The sequence below is a fragment of the Ambystoma mexicanum genome, chromosome 5p (assembly GCF_040938575.1).
Source record: "Ambystoma mexicanum isolate Mex_15411 chromosome 5p, UKY_AmexF1_1, whole genome shotgun sequence".
In the NCBI taxonomy this organism is placed as follows: Eukaryota; Metazoa; Chordata; class Amphibia; order Caudata; family Ambystomatidae; genus Ambystoma; species Ambystoma mexicanum.
Window position 1 is genome coordinate 960,256,222 of NC_090930.1, and position 20,476 is coordinate 960,276,697.

Consider the following 20,476-nt stretch of genomic DNA (forward strand, 5'->3'; position numbering starts at 1 on the left):
TATCACACCTGAAAACCACCAGCGGGTTAGGAGGGACATGTGGGGGGAAAGCAGGAATAGAAACCAGGAGCCAGTCCTGTGAATCCTTTGCAGTGACAGCAGCACTCCCCAATAATAGAGGTTATCGGGCCAGTTAAGGTTGACCACAACAAGGTAAAAGGGCACCTATGCAGCCCAACACCAAGGGAGTTTGGAAGTTGGTAAGACACAAAGGAGTGCAGTGCCACAGAGGCAAGTATAGAAAAAGAGGAGCCAGACTACTCCTTTTCCCATATAGGGATGTATATTAAAGGATCCTTAAGTCCCTCCATGACTGGACGTTCCTATATACTGGTGGTAATAGACTACTCCACCATATATCCAGAGCCCCCACTTAGAAGAAACGACACAAAGGAAGTCTTGAGGCATTTGGTCCAATACTTTTCTAGAGTGGGATTTCCTAGACATTTAGATGGACCGGGCATCCACTTTCATATAACATCTAATGGAAGAAACTCACACCTTGTTGCAGCAAATGTAGACGTTCTGCACCTCCATATGTATGCCTGATTGCCTAGTGGAATGCATTATTCAAACTTCTTTGGAAGACGCTTGCATACAAATAAATAACAAGAACTGTGGTGAACTACGACATTGGAACCAGTTTGCTGTTTGCGAAACCCCGTAGGTCTCCACTGGAGTTTACCCTCCTGAACTGATATATGGCAGAGAACCCTGAGATAGGCTGGAAATAAATTTGGAAAAGCCAGGAGGACAGCAGTCTTGACATTGCCCAATTCATGGAAAGAACCAAGGGAAGAAGGATCTTGGTATGGGACCTGGTCACTAAACACTTGAAAGAGGCACAGGGAAAGCATACACTGCTATAGAATTTGCCCGGTCTGACTTTGAAAGCTTCACGCCGGTGACAAGGTTGTGGAGCTACTACCTTGGAGAACAAATTCTTGATAAAATGCATGAACCCCACATCCTGACAGAGGTCTGACCAAAGAAAGCCAACCTAAGTGTACAATATGAAATGGCTAAAAGTCTGAAAGGATCCTGAAGATGTTATCATGGTCATGCTGATGTAGGTGTGACCATGGACTAACTCCGCGATATATATTCCAGAAAATGGCTCCTGCGGTGTTGAAGTTATCATTTTTGTGATCATTTCTCATAGTTCATAAAAGCCAGGAAATGTGAGTGATTCCCATCATCCCATTCACAGCCCCAGTCCTTCCCCTACAATTTCACTTCACCCTGGAACCTGCTTTTTATTCCCCGCAACTCACTCAGAGGGAAGGACCCAGACCCTTCCATTGGTACCCATCAGCCTTCCCCAGCATTGGCCATGGCCGAGCTTTGGTCTCACCATGCGCACCCAGCGTGAGTTAGGTAAATTGATAGGACCCTGCATCACTTCCGAATCCCAATGACCATACACTACAAGTTGATACAGTCCTCTTTCCCCCATCCTGCAAAGAGGGGGCTTACCATAAGGAAATGGAATCTCTGATTAGGAAAAATATTTTGATTTAATCCTCCCGGTTTGCATGAATCACTAATTGCTGACTGTATAGCTGTCCTAAATAAAAAAAAATAACTACCACAGACTTATTAATTTTGCAATCAATATTTATGTCTGGAAAACTACGTTACTCCCCCCCATTTCACTATCTCAATACTTTACACAGTAGGCAGCAAAAGAATGGTCCTAAAATAGGAGAGTAATAATATTCTTAAATGTAACATCACCTGCTCTAGTAACAGGCTGATGATAAATTCAAGCAAACGCCAAAGAGGTTTCGAGGCTTGCAAGCAAATTGTCCTATTTGCTAAGGTTGCACTCACCTTCTCTCGAAGCCCTGCCCAGTCTTCCCTACTATAGCTAATGCATGTCCTACTACACCAACAACATCTGCGATTCATCTTTCGCTAATACACCCTCCATTACAAAAGGGCATAAATACCACCATCTTGTGTACTAAACCCCAAGCCTACATGGCCATCCTAAATGAATGAGTCCCTGACAGGCCATAACCACTACCCTTTTATCCATACACCTTCCACAAGCATCACCCTTGCACAAGGCCCTGACAAAGAGACTCAGCGCCAAAAGACCTCTTTATGGGCCGAGTTAGAGCGGTCTTCAATGGGTGGAAATATGCTGATTTCAGAGGCGTTTTACACCAGAACACCCCATCGAACAACTCCCCCACCCAACCTTCACCCACACCATCTCCGAGGCTGGGATTTTCTTTCCATTGGGGTTTTTTCACCTCCGTCCCCTGTCTTCGCCACCACATTGTGCCCTCGCCACCCCCACTCCCACGCACACACAAATGCACATACACTTAGCTGCTCCCTGCGCCCTTGACTTTCCCCTTCCTAGCTGCATGTAGAAATGGCCTGTCAGACAATGCGCGCACTTGTGTGGGGCGTGGGGCGGGGCTCAGTGGGCTTATTTATTCAGTCATTTCGCCTGCAGTAGATTGTGTTCAAAAGACCTGATAGCAATTACCACTGGGTGGAATTTATCCCCATAAATCTGCTCAGTCTGAGGTTTTTAATAACCCCTAATGGTAATTCATAGAACTGTTTTAGCTTGGCTTAAGTCCTCTTGCCCAAGTCAAAATGGAGATTTTCACACCAAACCCCCATAGCCCCTCCCCCCCGCCAACCCCCAGTCTCCTGGAAGTACCCACAGGTTCTGCTGTGTTGCCAATGATGTTTAACATCTACATGGAGCACCTTGTCCTCCCCAATTAAATAATCAACACATCCTTCCAATAAAGTTGATGATACACAGCTTTGTTCGAGCCTGAGAAATTATGACAACAAGCTGCAATGCCTCTCCTCCAGCTGCACAAATATTCCAAAATGGACACAGGAGAGTCAATTATGCCTTAATGCTTAAAAAAGCAGAGATCCTAATATTTTGGCCTTATAAACATTACACATCACCCCTTTTCCTGGCCTAATCCAGTCACCAGCACGAGGAACCTGGGAATTGCATTTGTCTCAAACCAGTCATCTACTCCCAAAACTGAAAAGAAAGTTAACGAAATCCTGCCACTTCCAACTCTCCTCCTACTTGACATGGACACAAAGTTGACCTTGTACGTTTCCAAGTACTATCCAAACTGGACTATTGTGATGTCCTGCGTGCAGGTCCTACAATCAAATCAACCCAAGAACTACAAGCCACCCAAAACAGAGGAGCATGGTTGATTCCCACCACCAGAAGTCCCACATTTATCAGAGAGACCCTGAAGACCCTGCATTGGCTCCTTATCAAACATATAATTATGCATAGTCTGCAAAGTGACCTGTGGAAAGGGCCCAAACCTGAGATAATATACACACACAATCTTCTCCCGTCCACATCGGCAAGACTCTTCTCTCCAATGCACTCAAACTATGACTGCGCGGCAGACTCAAAGCACACATTCTTGATGTCTGAGTCTGGTATTAGCATGAACGTGGGCTTGTTAAATACATATTCTTGATATCTGAATCTGAGTCTGGTATTAGCCTGAAAGTGGGCTTGTTAAATACACGCTCGCTGGTCAAACATGCAATTAATGTCAGTGAACTCATCCTTGAGAATCAATACGACATCTTTTGCATAACTGAAACATGGCTCAGAGACCCCATTGGACCTACGTGTGAGCTTGCAGTTCCTGAAGGCTATATTATTTATAATGCTAACAGAGAGCAGGGTTTGGGTGGTGGAGTGGCAATTATTGCCAAGGAAAATTTAAAATTCTTCAAGGGCAGTTTCAGTTGTAGCGGATGTGAAGCCATCCAACTGAAGCTGGCTTTCTCCCCTAACAACTGCTTTAATCTTATTGTATTATATCGACCACCGTCACTGGTCTCTGAATTCCCTAATGAACTCTGTTCACAACCGGCCAGTTTGAGATCCACTAATGTGTCAACCTTAGTGGTAGGAGATTTCAATTACTGGCGCGGGAACAAGAAGGACAAAGGAGCGATCTTGTTAGAAAAAGCTCTAAACAATCTTGACTTCTGTGTAATTAATGACGAACCCACAACCCCACAAGCGAACCAATTGGACTGTTTGCTCGCTTACAACATCCTGACACAGGAATGTAACACCGCACCTTGCATCTAAAGTGATCACTATGTGATCTCCCTGGATCTTAAATTGCTTCTACCCCCACCTCAATGCAATCCGCATGTTCAGGTGGACAGCAGAAATTTTTAAAACCTGAATCAAACCCAACTTCAGCCATGCCTTGACAAAATATTGCTCTCCTTTCAGGAGGAAGACAATTATGCATTGTTTGGAAAAATATTCCCGGCACATTCTAGAGCAAGTCGAGGAAGTAGCGCCACTTAAAAGGAAGCTAGTTAGGAAAGAGAATCACAACCAGAAATGGTTCTCGGCAGAACCTCAGTCTATTAAAGTGAAAAAAAGGGCCCTTGAAAGGAAGTGGAGACAAGATAAGTCAGCTTAAAACAAGGCTATTTGGAAGCTTGAAAACATGAAGTATAAAGAAATGACGAAAACAGCGAAAGCCGATTTCTTTAATGTTGAAATCGAAAATGCAGCCAATAAGACCAGCACATTTTTCGATATTCTAAAGAGTATTGAGAAACCTAAGACTCTCACTCCACCGTTTCTGCCTACTAAGGCTGACTGTAATATTGTTCAGAAGGCTTGTTTAGCCAAAATTGAGAAATCTACACAGAACATTATTAAAGCCACACTAACATCTAAGCAGCCTATTTTTCCTGAAGGTGAGCAGCCTTGTCCCAGGAAAGATATCTTCACGTTTCACCCCATTAGGGAAGCGCAGCTGCTAGAGTTGCTAGGCCATATGAAACCAACACCTTGCGCAGAAAATGTGTTGCCCTCTAGCGTCATACTTCAACACAAGGACATTTTTGCCCCCATTCTTCTGAAAATATTCAATGCCTCATTTAAGGAGGGACTGGTCCCCAAGGAGCTCAAAAAGGTCACCATCACCCCGCTGGTTAAAAAAGCCGGTTTGGACCCTAAGGACCCAGACAATCTCCATCCCATTACAAACTCCAACTTTGTCTTTAAAATTCTGGACAAAATTGCTACTCAGCAATTGCAAAATTAGGTGGAAGAACACTTGATATTACATCAACAACAGTCTGGTTTTAGAGCATCACATAGTACGGAGGCGGCTATGTTGGACCTCCAGAATCACATGCTGACTCTGGTGGACAAAGGCAAAGTTGGAATATAAATGTTGTTAGACCTAAGTGCTGCTTTTGATTTGGTGGACCACCAGCTATTAATTAAAGCATTGAAAGATAATGTTGGCTGCTCCGATCTAGCAATCAAGTGTCTGGTATCATTCTTATCTGACCGCCATGCTAGGATTCACTGGGGAAACGGTTTCTCAGACTCTAGTCCTATCATATTTGGCGTACCACAGGGTGCCAGTTTATCACCCATGCTCTTCAACATCTATATGCGCACTCTGTGTAGCATTTTGGTGGAAACCGGTGTGTTTTTCACCAACTACCCAGATGACACGTAGTTGATTATTGAGCTTGAGGACACCCATAGTGCAGAGAGTATCAAGATCAACAAAGTCTATAGCGTGATAGATGAATGGATGCAATCCAACTGGATGTGTCTCAATGACACGAAAACAGAACTGATGCTGTTCGGCTCCAGTCGCCAGTTAGCCAAACTAGGAACAGAATTTGAGTCCTTCCAGATTAAGGAAGCTAGTATTTTAGTATCCTCACAGGTCAAAACCCTCAGCCTGATGGTGAATTCGGCTGTCAATTCAGAAGCACAGACTAATTACTTGCAAAAAAACACTGCATACTATCTACGGCTCATGAAGGCCATCAGACCTTTTTTGAACTAAGGTAATTTGGCAACTATTGCTAGAGCCATTGTGTTGTCTAGGTTAGATTACGGAAATGCCCTCCTGATTGGGGCTTCTGCCAAGGACTTGGCTAGATGCCAAGTCATTCAAAATGATGCCGTCAGGCTGGTCAAAGGTCTCAAGAGAAGAGATCATGTAACCAAGGACAGAATATCCCTCCACTGGCTTAGAGTGGAGGAGAGAGTCAAGTTTAAATCACTGGCACTGGTACACAGATGCCTTTATGGTAAAGCCCCCAGCTATCTAAAGAATAGCATGGTTCCACACACACCATCCAGACAGCTTCGGTCCATAGGTAAGAGTCTTCTGACCATCCCCAAGTACAAACTGAAGTCAGGGCTAGGAAGATCTTTTGTGGTGTTGGCAGCTCAGCTGTGGAATGGTTTGCCCGATCCTTTGAGAAGGGAAAGCAGCCATTCGGTGTTCAGAAAACAGCTTAAGACTCACTTATTCAGATAAGTTAGGAGTTCGTAGATGTCCTGGGTTTTCTTCTTTTTTTTCGGTGCCTTGAGACCACTAGGTAGTGTTTGTCTTATTGAAGCGCCCTGATGCCTGCGAGCTAACAGCACTATATAAGATAAAATACATACATACATACATACATACATAGTCCTGAGCATTGGAAAAACATGCCCAACCCCAAGCCAGATGGAATGAACTGGCTGAAATGGAGAAACATGTACAAAAAACTGCCAGTTCAACTAATGGGGATAATTTTCTTGGCATTCTCTGCCTCTCCTGTCACTTCCTGTTAGATGCCGACTCACTTCTCCTTTTTATATCCCCAGGTCTGCGTGCCGCCCTGGGGAAATGGCCAGGATGTTGGGGCCTTTCTGCTTTCAGAGGAGTGTAAGTCTCACTGGCATTAGACCTCACAAGGATTCTGTTGTTTAATTATTTTCCGAAACACAGGAGGGACAAAACTCACCCGATCTACAATAGGAGTGTCCCATATTCAACTTTGCTCACTCACTGTGGTTCTGTGGACTTCAGCTCCCAAAATGCACAGCTCCAGTTTTAAAATCTCTTTATCTTTTTCAATTCATTGTCTGCAAACCTGCCACCTTTGCCATTCCACTCCTTTTCTATATGTATCCTACTCTGTGGCAACCCAGGTCAATGCCTTTTAACTGGTACAGATGTCAATGTTCTGCACATGCAAAGGGCATGAGCACGTGATGCTGCAGCCTCCTGAAGTCCCTATTCTTGTAGCTAATCACAGCGGATTCAAAATGGCCGATCAGTTTGTTTTTCACCAACCCACTCCAAGTGTGGGTCTTTGCAGGGTTACCTCTGTAGGTAGCGCACTGTCCGTGATGTAGCATGTTCATTGCACTGGGCTGTAGTGATCTCAAAGCAGCTCTGCTCTTACACAATGCACCTTTGGCAAGGGTATACCTCGCACACGCTGTTACCAGGCCTGCAGCACAGCGAATAAGGCATATCTCAGCACTCCAGCAGTTTTTAACCCCAGCTACCCTGAATGTACTGCACTCAGAGTGCACCATGTCCTCCCCTCTTGCCACATACCCTTCCACATACTTGTAGCTTGTCCTCTAATCATGGGCGTAATCGGCATGGCAAGTGTGTGGTGGTGAGCCATGGAGAAAGCCCTGCTTTCTTTTACTGCAACCTAGGCAATTAATGTTTGCCTTTGAATACATTTGCATAAATGTCTGAATAAACCCATATAAGCAATAATTAGCATAGCATCTGAAAAATGCATCAAAACTGAAATATTGCAAATCTCTTATTTGTATTCAGCATCTTCTATGCAGAAGAAGGAGGGTGTTGATCAGCGAAAGTAGGCAATGCTAGCAGCACACAATAAGAAGACATGAGTCAAGCAGCCTGCATCTATTGTCCTTCTGCTGAACATGTCAATAGCAGGCGAGGCGTCAACGGATTCAGCAACTCTCTGTTCAATACGTCCATTGTTGAACCCAAGTAGGTTTCTAAAAGGGACAGTTTGTTGAAATATAGTCAATTTTTGCATTAGACACTGAAACACAGTATAGATTTAGACAGATTAAGCCTACATTTGGAAGTGCTTTTAAGGTCGTTTTATGTGAAAAATATCAACATGGTACAGATGGAAGGTGGGTCCAGGGTCAATCGATTCGTCTTTCGAGACATCACAAAACTGCTGATATCCTGACAGTGCCATCAGAGTGAAACATGCTCGGGTCTAACAAAAGTGTCTTGGTGTGGTATATGGCTTGGCAAAACCAAACCAAACAATCAAAAAACATTCCTTGAAGCTTTCATTTAGCTCAATCGTGACATGGTGAGAAACTGTACAGAAAACATAGGTTTTAGAAAGTTCTTTTGGACTGGAGCTACGTTTGTCCGCAGATTCCTTGACACAGGTGTGTTTGCATTTGCTTTGCCGCGCACGTTTACATCTGACTTCTGCGTGGTTTGCTTAGCAAACTGTTTTGCAGTACCTAGCAAATCACTGTCATTTTCACTTGTTCCATTTTTTTTTAAGCAATTCAAACATGAAGCTACCAAGTTTGATGCTGGCATCAGGGGTCAAGTCCTAAACATTAAAGTGGGGGGACTCGTCAACAAACGCAATGGGATGTCACGTCACCAGAAATTAGCATATCAAGGTGAAATATGCACATTTCATTAAATTGGCTTTGCATAACCTCCCAAGTTGCACAGGACAAATGGCATTTGCCTTTCATAAAATCAACACACACACAAAACCAAGACAGGATATTTTCTTCTAATAGTGTTTTTGAAAACGTTAAAAGGTGTGCATGTTTTAAACTCCAAGAAACAATACACGTTTTCCCTGGCACTTGCAGTACCGCAATGAGACATTCCTCCTTTAGTTTGTTATTTTTCACCAGGTTATATAGTGCAGTGGTGAAGTGTCTTGCCTGCAAACCTCACGACAGTGATTGATCCCAGAGGTCGGCTTTAATTCATAAATGCAAAGAGGACATCCAAAGTTTCTCTTTTAGCTCGGGGGGGCTAAGTCCACCCTCTGAATAAAGTGGGTGGACTCCGTCCCCCTGCGTGTACCCTCAACTTGAGCCCTGGCTGGCACGATATCCATGGTCTTAATGTTAAATGGCATGAAAGGCTGTTTAAAAACTGCAAAATCTCGGACCAAATTTCAAGCATGAATATGTATTTCAACTTTTTTCTAATGCTTGTGTAACATTTTTGGCTAACATCTCTCTGAATGCTCTTCTCTTCAATGAAAGAACTATCTTGTGTCACGTAATTGCGTATGCCTCTCAGAACACCCTTTAACTTCCTCCTGGTCTTTCCAAAAATATTTTCAAGGACAGTTATGAAGCTGAAGAGCGTTTCAGTACAACCCAAAAAAGATGATGCTTTCTCAACAGGAACTACATATGTCATCTAAAACAAGATACGTTTCTGTTCATAGCAGTGCACGTTTAACGCCGGCTTGTTGTCTTCGTTCACCGTTGTCGGTGGTTCGGAAGCTACACCTCTCACAATGGCTGCACCATCATATGCACGTAAGGGAATGTTGGCTACATCAATCCTCAGAATGGCTAGAATGATTTGCAGCTTAGCAAAAAGAAAAGTGAGGAAGAGTCATCCATATTAGAAAAGGTTATATGTGATCTCACCGACCCACATTTCAGAGTGATACATTTCATCTTGACCATAATACTGAAAAATACTGATTTTTTAATATTTTTATTGGGGGCGGTCCCCTCCAAACCTCCTGTTTTTCTACACTTATAGCACCACCCCAACCTCATCCCAACTCATTTTAACCCCTTACCCATATATATTTAATTAATATTTCCAGTGTTTTGTGGTATTATGTATTTCGGTGAAATGTACCACTCTGTTTTGTTTTCGGTAAAATCACTGGGTACATTAGTAAATAGCAGAATTCTCCCTTTTATGCTGAACCGTTCACAGAATGATAACTAATCCATGTAAGATATATGAAACATGGAATTCATTATAATTCCTAAGAATTATGAACACACACCTCACAGATCAATTCAGCTACAACCACAGATGAGATTGAATTTAGAAACTCCTTTTGGATCCTAGGGATAAAACAAGATTGGTTAAGTGGGCTGTCTGAAAGGTGTTTAGCCAACACAGAGTCAGACCTAGCTAGTAGCTTTGCCAGGTGGAGGAAATGACTATCATTTTTACACTCTTAAATTCTTATCTGGGTCTGGGATGAGGATGACGTCCAATTCATGCTCTTGCTGTTTCCCTCTGGCCACGGGAGGGAAGATTTTACTCTTCAAGAAGTAACGTTAAATTTAACAGTCCACAACGCGCCTCTCTCTTATGCTGCATCTAAAGAAGAGCTTTAACAACCGAGTTAGACGTCTTTTGTAATGTTCTACAGTGCAACCTTTAAAGAAGATATCATGTTAATACCAGAAGCACTGATTTAAGTGTGGTTAAAAGAGAAATGTTTTTAAAGATGCTATTAGAAAGAACCCCAGAAATGCATCCATTGCTTACTGATGCGGACAAAAAAATATTTTCTCCAAATATAGGGCATTATTAAATCGATGCGTTTGAGAATTAGTGAATGCTATTTATACTAGGTTACTTTACACCTTTACTTATTATTGTTTTACAACAGGACACATGTTCTACCTCATTTTTGTTGTTAACGTTGCTTTCAATGTTTGGACTTGCATAATGTATTGTCCATGGCCCATAAACCTTGAATTCTCTTATTTCAAGTTACACATTCTCCATGTTTTGTATCTGAAAATGCAGACCTTTTTTTGTTTGTTTGTTTGTTTATTATATTTCTATCGGGCACCTGACCCTGAGGTATCTGGGTGCAATTAGGTCGCAATAATAAGGTTACAGGCATAGGCAGTCGGCAGATTGCGGTATCATAGGTGGACGTACATATGGCAGGGATACAGTTGAAAAGGGTGAAACTGTTGAACCTGGTTTGTTTGTTTGTTTATTTATTTGTAACGTGCACCATACCCGGAGGTATCAGGGTGCGAGGACAAGGACATTTTCAGCTTACATAGTTACAAAGTGTGAAATGGAGAATGCAGTGTCTCTTACAGGTGATACATTTGAATTAGACAAGAGGAATGAAGTAGACAATTAGATGCATTTGTAAGGAAATGAGGGTGAGAGTTCCTTTGTCATGACGTTTGGAAAATATCCAACAAGAATGCCGAAGGCTTGTTTCACTATAGGAGAAATTACAGGCCAATCTCAGTAGAGCATCATACCATATTTAAGTAAGTGCTTTTATCATTCTCCAAACTTTCGTTAGGAAATAGGTGGTAATTGAACTCGAATAAATCTGTCACTGTGGCTTTATTAACGTGGGCATCACCAAAAAGAGCTGTATCTGTAAGCTATGCCAACATTTTTCAATTGCAATTTTTTTCATTTTTTACTACTGGTGGGAAAAGTACAATTCTCTGGCAACAGAGGTTCATGCCTTCATGGCTTGCATGGATCCTCTGGTGACTGCACGATCTAAAAGATATTATTGGCTTCTTAGGGATGGCCTGTTTCAGAGAAATACAAGTTCCTCTCTTCGTGGTAGTTTTGAGTGATAATGCTGTCTTTCTGTAGGGGCCCAATGCATTCTTCATTTCTGGCATTTATTTTCTAAATAACTGGTAGCTGGTGGCTCTTTTTCACCTTTGAACGTGTTTTCCAATTACTCCTGCATTGGCATAAACAAAGAAAATACATCTCCCCATGTCTTCTCTTTAACTGTCTTTCCTGTATGTTTGCTGCGTGTGTGTGGGTAACCTAATTTGCCCCTTATTAGTATTGCAGTAGTAGCACACAACCTTTTTGGCCTGCAACAGCTTCTTTTCGATCACAGGCACGGAAAAGACTGGTGTATGCAGAAACTGCTACCCATTCATACAAAGCCACCCATTCATACAAAGCACTACTGATGTGGTGTTACTTATATTTGTACAGTACAAAGCCTGTGAATGATTTAGCCCAACGGGTGCATGCTGATTTATGGAATATTTTGTGGGGAAAATCGGGACTTTGTAGGCCATTCTGCATGCAAAACCCCCTTCGCCGATTTATGGAATCGACTATGCAAGAATTTTCCGGGACTTGCTGGGACTCCGCGCATGTCTGGCATGTCTCTACAAGCAGTCGAGCGCCTTGCTGAGTCTCCTCTCAGAGTGTGGGACAGGCCTGCACCCAGAATTAAATAGGGGGTGGAACATGCATAATACCAATAATCCACGCAGAATGAGGAAGAACAAGGCGTAACATGGCTGTGTCCAGGGAACGGCCTGTGTGAGGAAATTGCATGCCCAGCAGTGCGAGAAATCAAGCGTGTTCATGGATCTGACCATGCAACATCTCGTCAGGGGAATCAGCATGCAAAGCTCCCATGCACACTGCCACGTAAAGGCAGGCAGAAGGCCGCATAGGAATCACCACACAAAGGTACGGTTGGATCAGGAATTTGGGGGTGCATGCATGCAGTTGGGGTGCCATTCGCAGTTAGGGGTGTGCATAAGCAGAGTTGCGCAGTGCAGCCACGGTTTACGGGAGTTTGCATGCAGATTGACTGGAAATGTACCCGAGTTACGTAAAATGGTACGCATGTTGTTGTGGTTCTGGTAACAGTTACGGGTTACCCCACGCGGTGTCACCTTGGTGCTGGCTTGCTTGCAGGGGACCCTATGCCATATTACTGAGGTGCATGAGGTTGGGGGCGTGTCGGGGGCGTTCCGGTCGCTACTTGCACATTGGGTTACTTTGCGGGAGACATTCCATGAATAAGCGGAGCACGCACAAATTTTCCTGCGAGCAGAGATGCGCAATGCTGTTCTCTGTGTGGGGACTTTGCGGGATCAATGCGATCTTTTCCATGAATCGGGTCCTATAGACATATGCAGCAAAATGTGTTGTGTTGGGGGAGAGTGCCAAGAGGCACTGCACTTGCGCTAAGTGGGTTCCATAATGGCCGTTTTTATACTTGTCCTCACAGTGCCAAAGTGTGAATGGGAAATACAAAATGTTTGCATATGTTTCCCGGCACTGCAGATTTTATTCCTGTACAATGTGCACTGCAAAAGCAGTTCAGGGTACTTGCAGCTCATCTCGGGAGCAGGCAATTATTCTCTGCACATGACTAGCGCAAAAACAGATTTTGAAAATGGCGCAGGGACAACTGAGAGCCTGCAGGCAGATCTCATTTGTTGTGGGTAGAGCACGCTCCACTGAGCATCACTTCCACGGCCTGTGTTTCACAACAGCCATTCACAAAGAAACATTGGGGTTCCCCTTTTGCTCTTTTATCATCGCAGCGCTCTGGAGTGTTGTGGTCAGTATCGCACTGATGTGATAACGAGTACTGGACCAGTGGGGGACCCGTAGTACGACAATGCTTTTCTGTCGGCAGCAGGAAACCGAAACCTATGGCGCTGCTCTGCCTTTCAGGTCATCCATAGACATAGCTAACTGTTGTGTAGTGACCTTCTGTGTGTGTGTCTGGTAAGGAAAGGAGATGTGTTATGTAGTGGCTGTCTGTGTAATGCTGTCTTGCTGTGAGCCTGTGATGTCAAATGGAATGTCACTGTGTGGATGGTGGAATGTTTATCTGAAGGTTCCATACTGAGGCAGTTAGAGCTCCCCTGCCTGGGTGATGGGGCCAGTGCTGATATAGTCCATACTCTCATGTATTTATCCTTCCTGTAATTGTGTCCTTAAGTTCCTGTAATAAACCTAAGAAGTAACACAAGAAAGCCTGGAAGTCACTTCATAACAATGGCGACGAGGATGGGATCATAACAATGGCGACGAGGATGTCTTTTAAGAAGAACCTGCGCACATAAGAAGAAGTTGAAGCCTGAAGGAACCTGCTGCGGGGGGTGCAGGAGAGAGGAGGACAAAGTGGAGGTCAGCACTGCCCCCACAAACAAGTAAGAGACCCATCACCCAGGGCTAATGTCGGGAGGAGCAAGGAAGTCCCACTACAGGCGCTCTATATAAAAAGTGAAGCCCCATGTCCTGATGGACCTGCTGCCCATAAGCTGGGGGGAAGAGCTGGGTCCAGGGGCTGAGGAAGAGAGCCCCACTTAAGGGGATCAAGAGCGCATGTTGGAGACAAAGCTGGGTTCCAGGGGCTGGTTGAAGAGAGAAGCTGGCCCATCAAGGGATGCCACAGAAAGTTAAGCCCCTAAACTGAAGAAGTTTTCCTTTTGAGTGGAAAAAGTTAAAGTAAAAAAAAAGGGGACCCAGGTGGAGGAAGCAAGCCCATTATAGTGGCAAAGACTGTTTTGTGGAAGTACTGTGAAATATCCACTGATTTCTGGATACCATGTGTTCAGTATGGACAAGGGGTTCAATGCACCGGGAACAGTGAGCAGAGTGGTGCTCTATTAACATACAGTGCTGTGATGGCAGATTACAGTAAAGGTTAAACTGAAGTCGCTAGCAAAGACAGTGTGAAGGTGAAAAAAAAAAAATGTGGGATGATCGCAAAGCGAGCGAGTGTCCGGACATGAGAATAAGTGCTGCGTATCTCAGGCTGGGTGACGGTTGGCCGGAGGAGATCTAAAACGCCCGATGCAAATGGGCGATTGATGACGTCACACAAGGTGCCGCTGGAGTTGGTGAGCAGGTCGCGTCAGATCGCGTCAGGTCGCCCCGTATTTACAGGCAGCCTAATGGACGCGGGCCGAAAATGGTTGTGGAGGAAGAGGAAAGGACCCGCCATTGTGTTACGCCGGACGTGCAACGCGGAAGAAGCCGGAAGAGAAGTGGAAGCCGAGAAGTGCATGGAGCGTTGCCGAAGAGGAATACGTTTAAATGGACACCGTTGGGTTACGCTGGACGTGCGACGTGGAAGGAAAACGGACGGGGAAGAAGGTGCTTCGGAGGAATGTAGACCGCCTTGGTATTGACATTGTGTTACGCCGGACGTGCGACGCGGAAGAAGCCGGAAGAGAAGTGGAAGCCGAGAAGTGCATGGAGCGTTGCCGAGGAGGAATACATTTAAATGGACACCGTTGGGTTACGCTGGACGTGCGATGTGAAAGGAAAACGGACGGGGAAGAAGGTGCTTCGGAGGAATGTAGACCGCCCTGGTATTGCAGCTCCAAGGAAAACAGAGGGACGGTTGAGTGTGCAGCGTCGCTGTATCAGGTTTGGAGGGAGAATCCTGTTTGTTATGGGAACTTTGTGTAACTGAACTTTGTGTATCCTTTTAAGGCACTCTATGTTCATGTGTAGATGCAGTTTTATTGCACAGTGCATGGGGTGTGGTACTAAAGAATGTGGGTGGACGCGGGGTACAGAAGTGGATGAATGTAACAAGAATGGAAGCTCATCAATATGCGATTTATGAGTTTAATCGTCTTGAGGATTTGCAGGAAGTACTTTTATGGACTACTATCTGACTGTCATAAGGAGCAGGCAGGAATCAGTAATTTCCTAGGAAGACATTAGGAGGTGACGTTTGTGTGTTGTTAGAGAGAGTTAGTAATCAACCCTTTGAGGCATTTTAGGGTACGTTGCAAATTGCAACATGGACTTCTAGGAAAAAAAAAGGTGTTAAAACTATAATGTTCAACAGTTTCGAGTGCAATTTCATCAGACCTACAGTCATTACATTGCGTTTAAGGTCTTCCATTTTGGGACGAAAATGTTGAAATGTATGTTGTTCTACAGTTATAAGTTTTATTTACATTATACTACAGTCACAAAAATGCATTTTTTAGTTGTGTAGTGCAAAATGTTTTATGCTGGTGTTAAGGTTGACTGTAGTAATGGATGCACAAAGAAGGGGATGAAGGTAAAATGAGGCAGGCTGTCACTCGGAGGTGGCGCCTTTGGTGTGTGTGTCGATGTAGTTATAACAGGAGGTAGCGCCTCCGATGTGGGTATAATGAGAGGTAGCGCCTCTGATGTGCATGTCACGATTGGTATGAAGATGAGGTAGCGCCTCTGGTTTGAGTGACATTGTAGAGTACTTAGAGGTAGCGCCTCTGGTATGTGGGTCACGAGTGAGAGAGGTAGCGCCTCTGGTGAGTGTGGCTCAATTGGTATTAGAGGGAGGTAGCGCCTCCGGTTAATGTGGCAAAATAAGTTCTGAAGTGAGGTAGCGCCTCTGATGTGCGTGTCACTAGGGTTTTTGAAGGAGGTAGCGCCTCCGGTTCGTATGCGAAGAATTGTATTGAAGAGAGGTAGCGCCTCTGGTGAGCATTGACCATAGTGTACGCGAGGGAGGTAGCGCCTCCAGCGTGTGGAACATTCTGTTGTGCGAGAGGTAGCGCCTCTGCCAGTATGGAGTAGGGATAGAAACTTAGTAGATTAGTGTCGCGTTGGATTGTTTCCACAGATATTTATAGGAGGTAGCGCCTTCAGTTTTTTTTCGATATTCTTCCTATATTTTGCTGTGCCAAAGACTGCATTTTCTCCAGACAGTCTGTTTGGCATAGTACTCTTGTAATGCTGTTTTAAGTTATCAGTGGTCAAATGCCTGGTACGCAGATGGGCTTGGGATGTCTGGCCAGTGTCTCATGGTGATCTGTGGTATTTGGTCGTGTTGACTAATCTGGTTACTCCTAATAGGCTGCGTCTATTTGGAACTCTTTATTTGTTTGCCTCTGCGTGTGGGTTTGTTTGGTAAGGCAAGGAGATGTGTGTTGTGTAGTGACCTTCTGTGTGGATGTCTGGTAAGGAAAGGAGATGTGTTGTGTAGTGACCTTCTGTGTGGGTGTCTGGTAAGGAAAGGAGATGTGTTGTGTAGTGACCTTCTGTGTGTGTGTCTGGTAAGGAAAGGAGATGTGTTATGTAGTGGCTGTCTGTGTAATGCTGTCTTGCTGTGAGCCTGTGATGTCAAATGGAATGTCACTGTGTGGATGGTGGAATGTTTATCTGAAGGTTCCATACTGAGGCAGTTAGAGCTCCCCTGCCTGGGTGATGGGGCCAGTGCTGATATAGTCCATACTCTCATGTATTTATCCTTCCTGTAATTGTGTCCTTAAGTTCCTGTAATAAACCTAAGAAGTAACACAAGAAAGCCTGGAAGTCACTTCATAACACTAACAAAACCAGTTTCCACGACAAGCTGCGCCCCAACACTTTTGCGCTCTATCAAAAATGTGAGCAGAAAGAGATCATTGGACGGGTGTGCGGCTTCTCTAGTGCCAGGACTTAATCAGGATAGATCTGCTTTTCTCCCCACGGCCCTGCATGAATACGCCATACTAACACTCATATTATGTTTTTGTAAGTTTCTAAATCGAGTCCCGAATGTACTTTTGGAAAATTTCAATTTCTAGCCATTTCACAAAAATGCTAAAAAAAGGCGAAGTTGCAAAAGTTGTTAAAAAAATCACATTGTAAGTTTGAATTCTTGAGCATTTTAAGTTGTTCCGTATTCAAACCACCATGCTGCATTTCAGTTCTCCGGTTTATTTGACAGGCTTTTTCAGTGCCATCTCGGTAATATCGTATCTCCTGAGATGACAAGTGAAATGACTTGTTCGTGACTTCCTACTTATTGCTCGTTGACCATGAGCTCTTCACCTCAGACTGTGTTCCCGCTGCAGATCGCAGCGTAATCAGCTACTGCGGGTCCTGGAGAGGGACAGCCACTGACACCGAGCAGAGGCAAGTGCGGGCAGCAACACTCTAATGATGTGCGTCTGAAGAAAACGCCGGGACAAAAGTTAAAGAAAAGCTGGACATGTATAAAGTGCCCAGTGTCTCTGTTTTTTTTGGCATTGGGGACTTCCAAGACAAATAGGCAAATAATTCAGAAGATTGAGTTTTTCTACTCATTAAATGAGGTGAGACCTGGCTTGCAAAACTCATGCAAACAGATACATTATTAATGAAATCCCATTGCTTTGTTGGATTGGTGTTTTAAGCTCTTGCTTATCTCCTAGCAGCACTTTTTTTTTTCATTGAAGAATCGCCAAACAGCCACACAATTTTAAGAAATCCATACGGTAAATCTATTAAAAAAAAGGTGACTGCGGATTCAGACGCTACCAGTCTGTCAGCCCATAATTTACACTTCGACAATTACACATTCAATTACACTTTCCAAATTCTCTTTTCATAGGTGCAGTTTTCACAAATACTACCTATTACAATTGCTTCATTTTTTTGATTTTCATAAATACAATTTAACACCTCGGTAGGTGGGAGGAGGTCAGGGGGCCTCCCAGACAAATCAGAAACCTCGGAAGGGGTGCATTACCTTATGGTAAAGCCCAGGTTTTGAGTCTGCTCAGAGGTGGTAGGTCACCATTTTCCATGGCACTGGGAAAGCAGGTAAGTGCTCCCTCTGCCCCAATTTCCACATCCCTCGCCCACTTTGCCCATGCCCGCTCCACTTACTTGGAGCTTCTTTGTCCCTTCTTTGTCGCTTTCTGGCAACACTGGGCCTCATTACGAGTTTGCCGGTCCTGATACAACGGTACCGGTAAGCTTACCGGTACTGTTGTACCCAGACCGGCAACCCCCGAGTTGTGCTTGCGGGTGCCTGTAGCACAGGCACCGTTATGGGCAGTGCCTGTGCTACAGGCATCCCCATTCCCATTTGAGTCCTACGGGCTCAAATGGGAATGGGGATCACCTGATTCCGGCACCAGCGAAAGGGCAATTACCGGATCTGTCGGGGACAGAATACCCCGGTAATTGCCCATTGGTGGGTGTCGGACTTTCTTGCAAGTTTGGAGGTAGCCTTGTCGGTTTTACCGGCAATGCTACCTCCAACTTTGTAATGAGGCCCACTGTGTGTTTATGGCTTTTCCCTGTCAAGGCAATGGCTTGCCTAGAAATGGAGAAGGGACTGCATGTAGTCCCTTTTCTATTGTCCATGGTGTCCATCTCGTTTTGCAATAAAAAAACCAACAATTTAGCATTCGCACGGGTAGTATAGCTCAGTGGCAACGTGCTGTTCTTAGAAGCAAGACAACACAGAGCAACACAGGCTTGAAGCCTAGGTCCGTGCTTAGAAACCACTTCGGTATTAAGCACGTTATAAAAAAACAATGATAAAACTTGGGAAAACATGACAGGGTGCTAATAGCAATTTACCCCTATGGGCTGGCACAATACTGGGCCTGGTAATGCCCTAGGACTAACGTTAGGCCATGGGGGAATGCCCCTACCCACCAGTGTTTATTACTTAATTCATCACCACACACATTTTATATATACAGTATTTCATCAAATATCACTTCAATTCTCAAAAGACAAAATGTAGTAACTGTAAAGACTGGAGAGGGGTTATCTGTACTCCTGCCCTCTATATGGCAGAGTAGAAGCACAGAGCACCCCAGCCAAGATTCTCTATTGTTGGTAGCAATGGACGAGCAATCAAGGCTTAGCTCTCAGCAGGTAATGCAGGCTGGGTCTTAAGTACAGTGTAGTCCCCAAGCCCCCACAAAGGAATGTCCACACACTATGTTAGTGATAACACAGTTCTTTATATAAATAAGGTTCAGAATATATACATTCACAATAACACACTTTGTGCACAGGCAATACTAAAATGATAGATATGTACAATATCTATGTGGTATCACAATTTACTCTTGACTCCTTTATAATGCACCAACTGCTGACCGTTGTAATGACATACAAGTATAATAGCAATGTGAACCAACACTAGACATAGGAGGGAAACAAGTGGATAAACAATTGGCAGAATACTGGATCCTGCTACCCAGACACAGTTCTCTGTGAGGATCCCCCCACCTGGGCAACCTGTAAACAAAGTATACTGACAAGCCCAGTCCATATATATGTTTAGTAGAGTCTTGTTCCCTTCTAAAAATGTTCTAATACCCCAATGTACCTGGTTTAGCAGAGCTCGACGACGGGTCGTTGACGGATCCTTCTTGAGTGAACTCCCTTTAAGGCAGGAGCCATGGATCATCGAGATCCCTCGAAGAAAAGCTGAACAATGTTGTCGAGACGACATTTTCGGCCTTTGCTGTGCTCATCAGCGATCGATCATGGACGTCCTACGAAGATGAGGTGTGGGTGCACCTCAGCAACGATAGTTTGTTGCCGCAAAGAGTCAATGAAGAGCGTAGGCCCAGCAATGGCGTCGGGTCGTCGGCGACTGGTGCTGGCGATCAGGACTAGACCATAGCTGGCTTTCGCTACTTTGTCAGCGTCTTTGAGGACTTCGGGTGGCGGGAAACCCACTGGCAGATTCTCCTCGGTTCAGCGGCGACCTTGACTTTCTCCGGCGGGCAAAGCAGTCGACGGTGATGAGCAAGGGCATCCTTCATTCAAATGTCTTAGGCAATGGAGTGTTACGGCTCCGGTCGGTGATGATGGTCGTCGACGGCGATGGACCTCAATGTCCGGGCGTTTTGCTTCAGATTCCTCAGCGGTCCCGTCTCTGGTTGGCAGCCTTTCGAGGACTGACTTCCAGGGGGCCTTGGTGAAGGTTAGCTGATCCATGATGTTCCCTCATAGCTCGGGACGAGGTCTCCTAGCCAGGCCCTCTATTGGATCAGTTCTTGGAGACGCAACAGCTTTCGGATTGCGTTGAAGGAAAGCAGCAGCAAAGCCGCCTTCTTCTAGCTGGGCTTCAAGGTAAACATCATGTTTCGACTTCAGCTTCTGAA

The 20,476-nt window shown here is 44.6% G+C and overlaps 1 long non-coding RNA gene across 2 annotated transcripts in view; it reads left to right on the forward strand.

Annotated features, from left to right (window-relative positions):
* LOC138481329 (uncharacterized) overlaps positions 1-20,476 on the forward strand; it is a 339,719-nt gene that overhangs the window by 267,260 nt on the left and 51,983 nt on the right. Inside the window, exon 1 of one of the 2 annotated variants that reach the window (XR_011274222.1) lies at positions 12,172-12,314. The exons of the other annotated variant lie outside the window; for it this stretch is intronic. This is a non-coding gene — a long non-coding RNA (uncharacterized lncRNA). Of the gene's footprint in view, positions 1-12,171; positions 12,315-20,476 lie in introns of those variants that run through there. 2 annotated transcript variants of the gene reach the window in all.